Below are 7553 nucleotides of genomic sequence, written 5' to 3'. Positions count from 1 at the left end.
ACATCCCTTTTCATTTCAACTTTAATGTTAACCTTTTACTTACAATATGAAATAGAATATATTGTACTGCTATATTCAGTCTGTCATCTTCACCTCTATAACTGTCTGGTTTGGTTCTGCAACCCAACAAGACAGACACAGACTTCAACAGATAATTAGAACTGCAGAAAAAACAATTATTACTAACCTGCCTTCCATTGAGGACCTGTATACTGCACGAGTCAAAAAGAGGGCTGTGAAAATATTTACAGACACCTCGCATCCTGGACATAAACTGTTTCAACTCCTACCCTCAAAATGACGCTATAGAGCACTGTACACCAAAACAACTAGACACAAGAACAGTTCTTTCCTGAACGCCATCACCCTGCTAAATAAATAATTCCCTCAACACTGTCAAACTATTCACTTTGTCTGTATTACTGTTACTATTAGTGTTCTCATCGTTCCTATCACCCATCTCCTCCCATTTATGTCTGCATGACTGTAACTTTGTTGCTTGTATCCTTACGATTTATATTGATTGTTTCCTAGTATGATTTGATTGCTTATTTGTACCCTATGACTATCATTAAGTGTTGTACCTTATGATTCTTGACGAATGTATCTTATCTTTTTATGTACACTGAGAGCATATGCACTAAAGACAAATTCCTGGTGTTCCAAATTCCAATCACACTTGGCCAATAAAGAATTCTATTCTATTCTATTCTATTCTATTCTATTCTATTCTATTCTATTCTATTCTATTCTATTCTATTCTATTCTATTCTATTCTATTCCATTCCATTCCATTCCATTCCATTCCATTCCATTCCATTCTATTCTATTCTATTCTATTCTATTCTATTCTATTCTATTCTATTCTAGTCTAGTCTATTCTATTCTATTCTAAATGGCTGGATCCATGGAATTTAGAGGCTGGAGATCTCAGAATCTCGGGAGCCCACTGGACCTTCACACTCTGTCCATGTTCTTGGACATCTTGGTGGTTCTTGCTTCTTCCAGATATCTTTTAAGAGGGACTGAATTGGTGTCATCTCTCAATCCTGATATTTGAGAGAAATAGGGCTCTAACAACCTTTCTGGCATGTTGCATAGGTACATGCAGACGTTTGATCTTTCCTTCCCTTCCATGGGAGATAAATCAATTTCAGAGGAGTTAAACAAAATGAAACTTTATTATAAAAATAAATGGTAACCCTCTCCCCACTTTAACTTTAGATATTTTGAAATATTTAAATTGAAAATAAAATGTAATGCTCCAAGCAGACCACCAGATGGTGGTGGTCTGTTACAAATTTTCCTGATAAAAATCACAAAACAGATAATGTGGAGCTTCCAGTTTATTACAGATCACAACAAAATTATGAATACAAATATTTTCCCCATATTTAGCCTAAAGATATAGAAAAGCTGAAATGAGACAATTTATTATATAGCGAAATAAAAATAACGAACTTTATACCTCACAGAAATAGGTGTTGTTGGTTCAAGGTGTTGGTTCTCACCTTTATAGCGCTCCATGACTTAGGGCCAGGGTATTTACGAGACCGCCTTCTGCTACTGATAACCTCCCACCGGCCAATATGCTCTCACAGAGAGGGCCTCCTCAGGGTGCCGTCGGTCAAGCAATGTCGGCTGGCGGCCCCCAGGGGGAGAGCCTTCTCTGTGGGAGCACCCGCCCTCTGGAACGAACTACCTCCCGGAATACGGCTGATCTCCGCACTTTCCGTAAGGCCCTGAAGACGTTTTTATTTCAGCAAGCCGGCCTGGCCTGAATAGGTTTTATGGGTTAGTTTTTTAATTGTATAGCTTGGGGTTTTAAATTGGGAGGACGATTAATTTAATTTATTTTTAGTTATCTTAACTTTTATATTGTATGTTATTTTAATTTTCGGCTGTTCACCGCCCTGAGTCCCTTCGGGGAGAAGGGCAGGATATAAATTCAATAAATAAAATAAAATAATAAAATAAAAATAAAAAGGAAGCAATATGGATACATATTCTGCCTAGAATACTCCCCAAATCTCCCTTTACCTGGACATCTCATGTACTAATTTGAGGTGGTGGCAAAATAAACCAGCACTTTTCAGAGCCTTGTTTTAACTTCTGCAGTTCCTGTTTGAGTTCCGCCTTTTGTTTAAAAAACTATTTCTTTTTCTATATCCATGGAAGGAGGAGCTGTAGTAAAGATTCTGCACCTACTTGAAGACTGTGTCATACTCATGGATTTGGATTATATGATTGTACCTATCCAACAAGTGAATTGGCTAGCCTCACTAAGCAAATTTAGTTAAGTAGTTATCTTCCCTGGATGGCTATGTGAAACTCTTCTGGTGGAATGCAGTCCCCATTTCCAAATTAATATATTTTTGGGAAAACCATTCCTTTTTTCCTATACATTTATTTTAATATGCCCATATTATACTATACTACTTGCTTTTATTAATTTTTATTCCTGTGTCTTTTCTGGGTTACTTATTAATACATTTGATGTTTTTACAATCAAACTGAGTATTTTAAATAATTTAGTAATCCATCCAACAACTTTAGTTGTTAACATAGTAATAATGATAATAATACTTCATGATTTTGTACACTTTCCCTGTATGCAACAGAAATCATATTGATCTCATGGGTTGAGTATTTGAATTCCACCTTTGGGTATTAGATTTGGACCCAATAATTTTGTTTCCTTTTGTTATATCTTCTTTCTTTTCTTGTAATGTTTCTTCATAGTGTCTGGAAAATTCAGAGCTTGAGGACTAAAGTGCACTTCCCCTCTCTCAAACTGCTCTTTGTAAATTATTGTACAGGGTGCTATTACTCTTAAGTCTACCAGAGGCAATTGCTCAAAAAGATCCAGTTCCTGTAAAAACAGCTATAGGTCAAAAACTGAAGGAGCAATGAAAAGAGTCATTTTAGGCCTGTGGTTTTTGGCACTGAACTGTTGTGAATGTATAAGCCATATAAATGTTAGCTTTCTAAATAAACATAACCTCCGGTTGGATGGAAGCAGCAAATAAAGTTGGAACTTGTTCCTTTTGCAAAACAACATTTCCAAAATATGTTTTGATGAATTCCAAAACGATCTCTAGAAATAATCTTCCTTTTTTGGTGATTTAAGTTTTTGTAGAGAAAGAATGGGCAAACATTTGTAGTTGAAGTAAATTATTTAGATATCTGTAAAGCCAAATAATTGATAGTAAATTTATGATGAGGTAAAAATTATTTGTGCACTTAGATTCCGTCTCACAATGTTTAACAGATGGTTTTGATTTCATAGAAGTTGATCAGGAAGAAATGTACACTACTCCCATTTCCAAAGGCATAGACTGCTCTGCTAATGGACTAGCCCAGTTTTAAAAAGCAGGCTGTTAACCTTACCAAAAACTCATAGTCAGATACCCAGTAATGAAGTGTGATTCTCACATGACTGAAGTTAAAGTTAGCATATATCCATGTACTGTCTATTTTGCAATAAATAGTGCATAATTTTTATTAAAGCATTGATATGGGTTATAATACATGCATATTTTTTTATGTCTTTAAAGGTGGAAAATCAAACATGTGAATCAGTTCTAATACCCTTTTGTTTAAATACATTCTGTTATTAATACAAACGCCATCCTAAAACAGTGGTTGACATTTTAAGTACTATTTCAAAAACATATTATTTCATTTAGAACTCAATTTAAAAAAAAAACTATTAAAGCCAGTTTTGTATCATAGTTAAAGGCCTTGGGCTAGAACCAGGAAAACATGAATTCTATCCACTTTAGGCATAGAACTCTCTCCAGCAGTAAGAGCTAGGAAATGGCAAATTATGTCCAAAATATGTTGCCAAAAGACATCCAGGGAATATGGCAGCCTGAAGACTGTTTGTAAAAGGCAGAGCTAATGTTTACATCCACAAACAGAAAGCCAACAAGAGGCTATTTTCACCCTCTTTGGGCAAAGACAGGATGTAAGATCACCAACGCTGTTCTGTTTGTGGTTGCTCCTTGTAAAGGGACTGCAAGTCAGCTCCTCTGGAGGGTGGGAGAATCAGGAGATGAGAAAATTCGTTATAATTGCTCCAGTCACAAATGGAGCCTTTTTAAAGGACACTAAGTTCACACTTTCCTTGCTAACCACGTTAGAAATTGATTATTAACTGCTTCAAAGAGATAAGACATCTTATGTCTTCAAAGTGACAATATTGCAAACACCAGGTGAGTGCCTTCAATTCATAATAAAAGAAAATTAAGATGTATCTTTATAATCTTTAAGAAGTAAAAATAAACAGTGAAAAGCAAGGTATTTTTTGCTATATAAAGATTTAAACAGATTAAGGGCTCAAAAACATTAGAATATTGATTTTCTAATATTAAGACTTAAAAATTAATTTAAATAATAAAAATGCATTTTTTTGTGGAAAAAATTCTTTTTAATATTGGAAACAAGATGAGTAACTTATGATGTCCTTCAGAGATATCTCTGAGGAATTGTACCGAGAACCACAATTTGTCATCAGCAATAAACAAAAAATTAAATGAGGCTTTAAAAATTAAGAAACAAATAAAAATGACAATCCCAGATGGTACAGTAATTGGAATTTTATTTTAATAAACTTATCCATGTGGCAGTTTAAAGTATTAAAGACATTTGTAATCAGGATCAATAACCATCTGAATGTATTAATGAGAAAGATTGTTTTGTGTAAAAGAAAGAAACACAAAGTCAGTTTATTTGACCAGGTTTAAAATGGGCTATATTGCTTTTAGGATGGATGGTTTTGGATTTGCTGATATCTGGACTAGAAAAATGTTATGATTAGATTTAATATGGTGTTTAAATTTTCTCCCCTAATTTGACAGCATTTAGGTTTATAACATCTCTATGCTTAGGGATTCTCTTCAGCCTGTAGAAGTTAGTACAGAGTCAATTTAGGGGTTTGTTCCACATTATTGCTCAGACAGGACATTAAAGTACTGTTGTGTTAGTCATGATCAGTATGATGCTGGGATCTTCTCCATAGAGGTGTAGGAAATTAGCACCCACCCCTTTCCTGGAAGAATGAAATATTTTAGGAAATATTAAAAAGGCAGAATATTATATTTCCCTGGATGAGAAATGGAGAAACATGTTTTAAAGACAAAGCAGCTTCTTGCCTTCCCTCACACACACCTTCGTTAAAGGGCCAGAGGCAGAAACTCAATCCTTTGTCAAAGGATCATCATCTGCAACACAATAGGACCCATCTAGGACAGAAACTCACCACATGGTACCTGGGAAGATTACATCAGCCAGCAAAGCTAGCTAAGACCCCCACCCCCTGGGAGTCTGACAACCAATCAGGATACTCTTTTGGGCCTAGGAAGTTCAAAGCCAGAGAGAGCATAAAACCCAGGGACTCGCTGTATCTCGCCCCTTTTCTGTTCAGGAACTCAAACCATGTGATCTTGTCTACCATTAAACCATCTTTCCAAGCAGTCTCCATGTTTCCAATATCTTTTTCCCCACTTGGAGCTGAACCCAGAAGGATATTTCTTCCTGCAGGGGCATGAATCCTTTCATTACCATTTATCAAAAGGTTAATTTAAATCACCAGCAGAGCAAGTATTTGCAAATGCTTACAGTACAAAGGGGGCGGGGGGAAGCTACTTGCAGAGCCTGGATTTTTTTTCAAGTATGAAATGAACCAGAAGATAAAATGTTGATAATATTAAGTTAAGTTAGGGATGGGGTGGGGTGGGGATCTGGAAGCACAGAAGATAGTACTGATGGTTTCTTGTTTGTTACTGTAAATCTTTAATTATATCATAGCTATAAAAAAAGTCACACCCTAATTCAAGGGTCATATGCTTATTCATGTAAAATTTGCTGCTGAGTAAAATTTGCTGTTGATTGACCAAATCAAACAATTCTGACAGATTTCTCAGTAGGTGAATTTGATTTATAAAAATAAATTGCCCAATACTAAATTGATATCATTTCAAGAAATATGGAACCTTCCTTTTTCCTACTTATACCACCTACTAATTATATCTTTATACAAATTTCTGTCTCATGCTGTGCTTAAGATACTTTCAAAACCATAAAGCCTCACAGTAAAACTGGCAACCAATGAGGTAAAAATGTGGTAGCATTATTTACCATAGATTATTATTACTTTTTAAAAATATACTTCAAAGGTAATGAAGAAAATTATCAGCATTTACACAAACCTGGTTTTAATAGCAAAGAATAATCTGGGTCAACATGACCAGCAGAATAGCTGTTGAAACGTACATGACTGTAAGAGTAGGACCATACCTGAGATAGCAGACCACTTAAGATTCATTCATGTTCAGACTTTGCAGTTGTTTATATTATACTATATTCTCTCTTCCAACTTTTTCCTTGCCTGTTGCTAAAACTATATAGTAACTAGCCATAAGGTTAGGTTTGAGGGTCCAAAAGCCTTCCAAGAAGAAATGAATAAAAGACATTTACATTTACATTACTTTTCTTTTAGAAGCAACAATTATTAGCATGACTGTTCTATCATTTTTATCTTTCTTTTTATGATGAATACTACCTCATATAATCGTAAACAAAAGGCCAGTCTAGATATTTAATAGCAGACAATGATCTCAGTCAGCATTCATTAAGTTACAATTCTTAAAATTGCCTGATCAATTACTTATATTAATACCACCATTAAATAGTATTGCTCTATAATTTAATTAAAGTATGGCTTTGGCTTAGCAGAGGATGATACTGAATATTTAAGAAATTGCTAAAGTCTATTAATTTTAGGTGCTATATTTGTCTCAATGAATGGAACCATTTAAAAAGACCTGGGCCTATTCCTTAGCCCTATGAATAAAAGGAAACTAAATCAGAAGACGTATGCTAAAATCCCCTAAAGACTTTCATTCATATTCAGGTTTTGCAGTTGTTTATACTAGCACATTTTTTCTTTGTGAAAAAGAAAAAGCCTGTGATATAACTCCAACCCATTGCTTGAATCACCAGGGGCAATTGGGAAGCAGTTACAGCAGATTTCAGAGCTGAAGGCTCAGTTCATACACGATCAGTGCCAGAACATTATTCTTGGCCTTTTTCAAAATTGAAAATTGCCAAAGGCTATGGTTGCTATGTGCAGATTGCATTTATGGCGAAGGTTTACCTATCTTGTCAATCAAGTTGTGTTTGTGTTATTTGATTAAGCCATTTTATTTTGGTTAGTTCATCCTTTTAAAAAAAAGTTTTAATATTTGCCATCTTTTATTGTCAATTGAATAATACAAAATTGCAACACCAAAACCACAAATTTTACATATCTTGGCACTGAGCATAAAGGTCTATAGGCACTCGGTTTTTCTTTACCAAATGTAATCATCATGGCATATGAGTCTACAGGAACTATTTAAGCGATTAAGCCAACAGCTACGTAATATGGCAGGCTGTTGTGGAAAAATCAACTTGCTGATTTTTGTCTGTACAGGACACCATTTGATGCACATAAATTCAGAGAAAACTCATGCCTAGAGCTACAATACATCTCTGAAATGAATAGGAAA

Source organism: Pantherophis guttatus, chromosome 8 (assembly GCF_059756535.1).
Source record: "Pantherophis guttatus breed Tessera chromosome 8, ASM5975653v1, whole genome shotgun sequence".
Lineage (NCBI taxonomy): Eukaryota > Metazoa > Chordata > Lepidosauria > Squamata > Colubridae > Pantherophis > Pantherophis guttatus.
Note: the sequence above shows the minus strand (reverse complement) of the source record.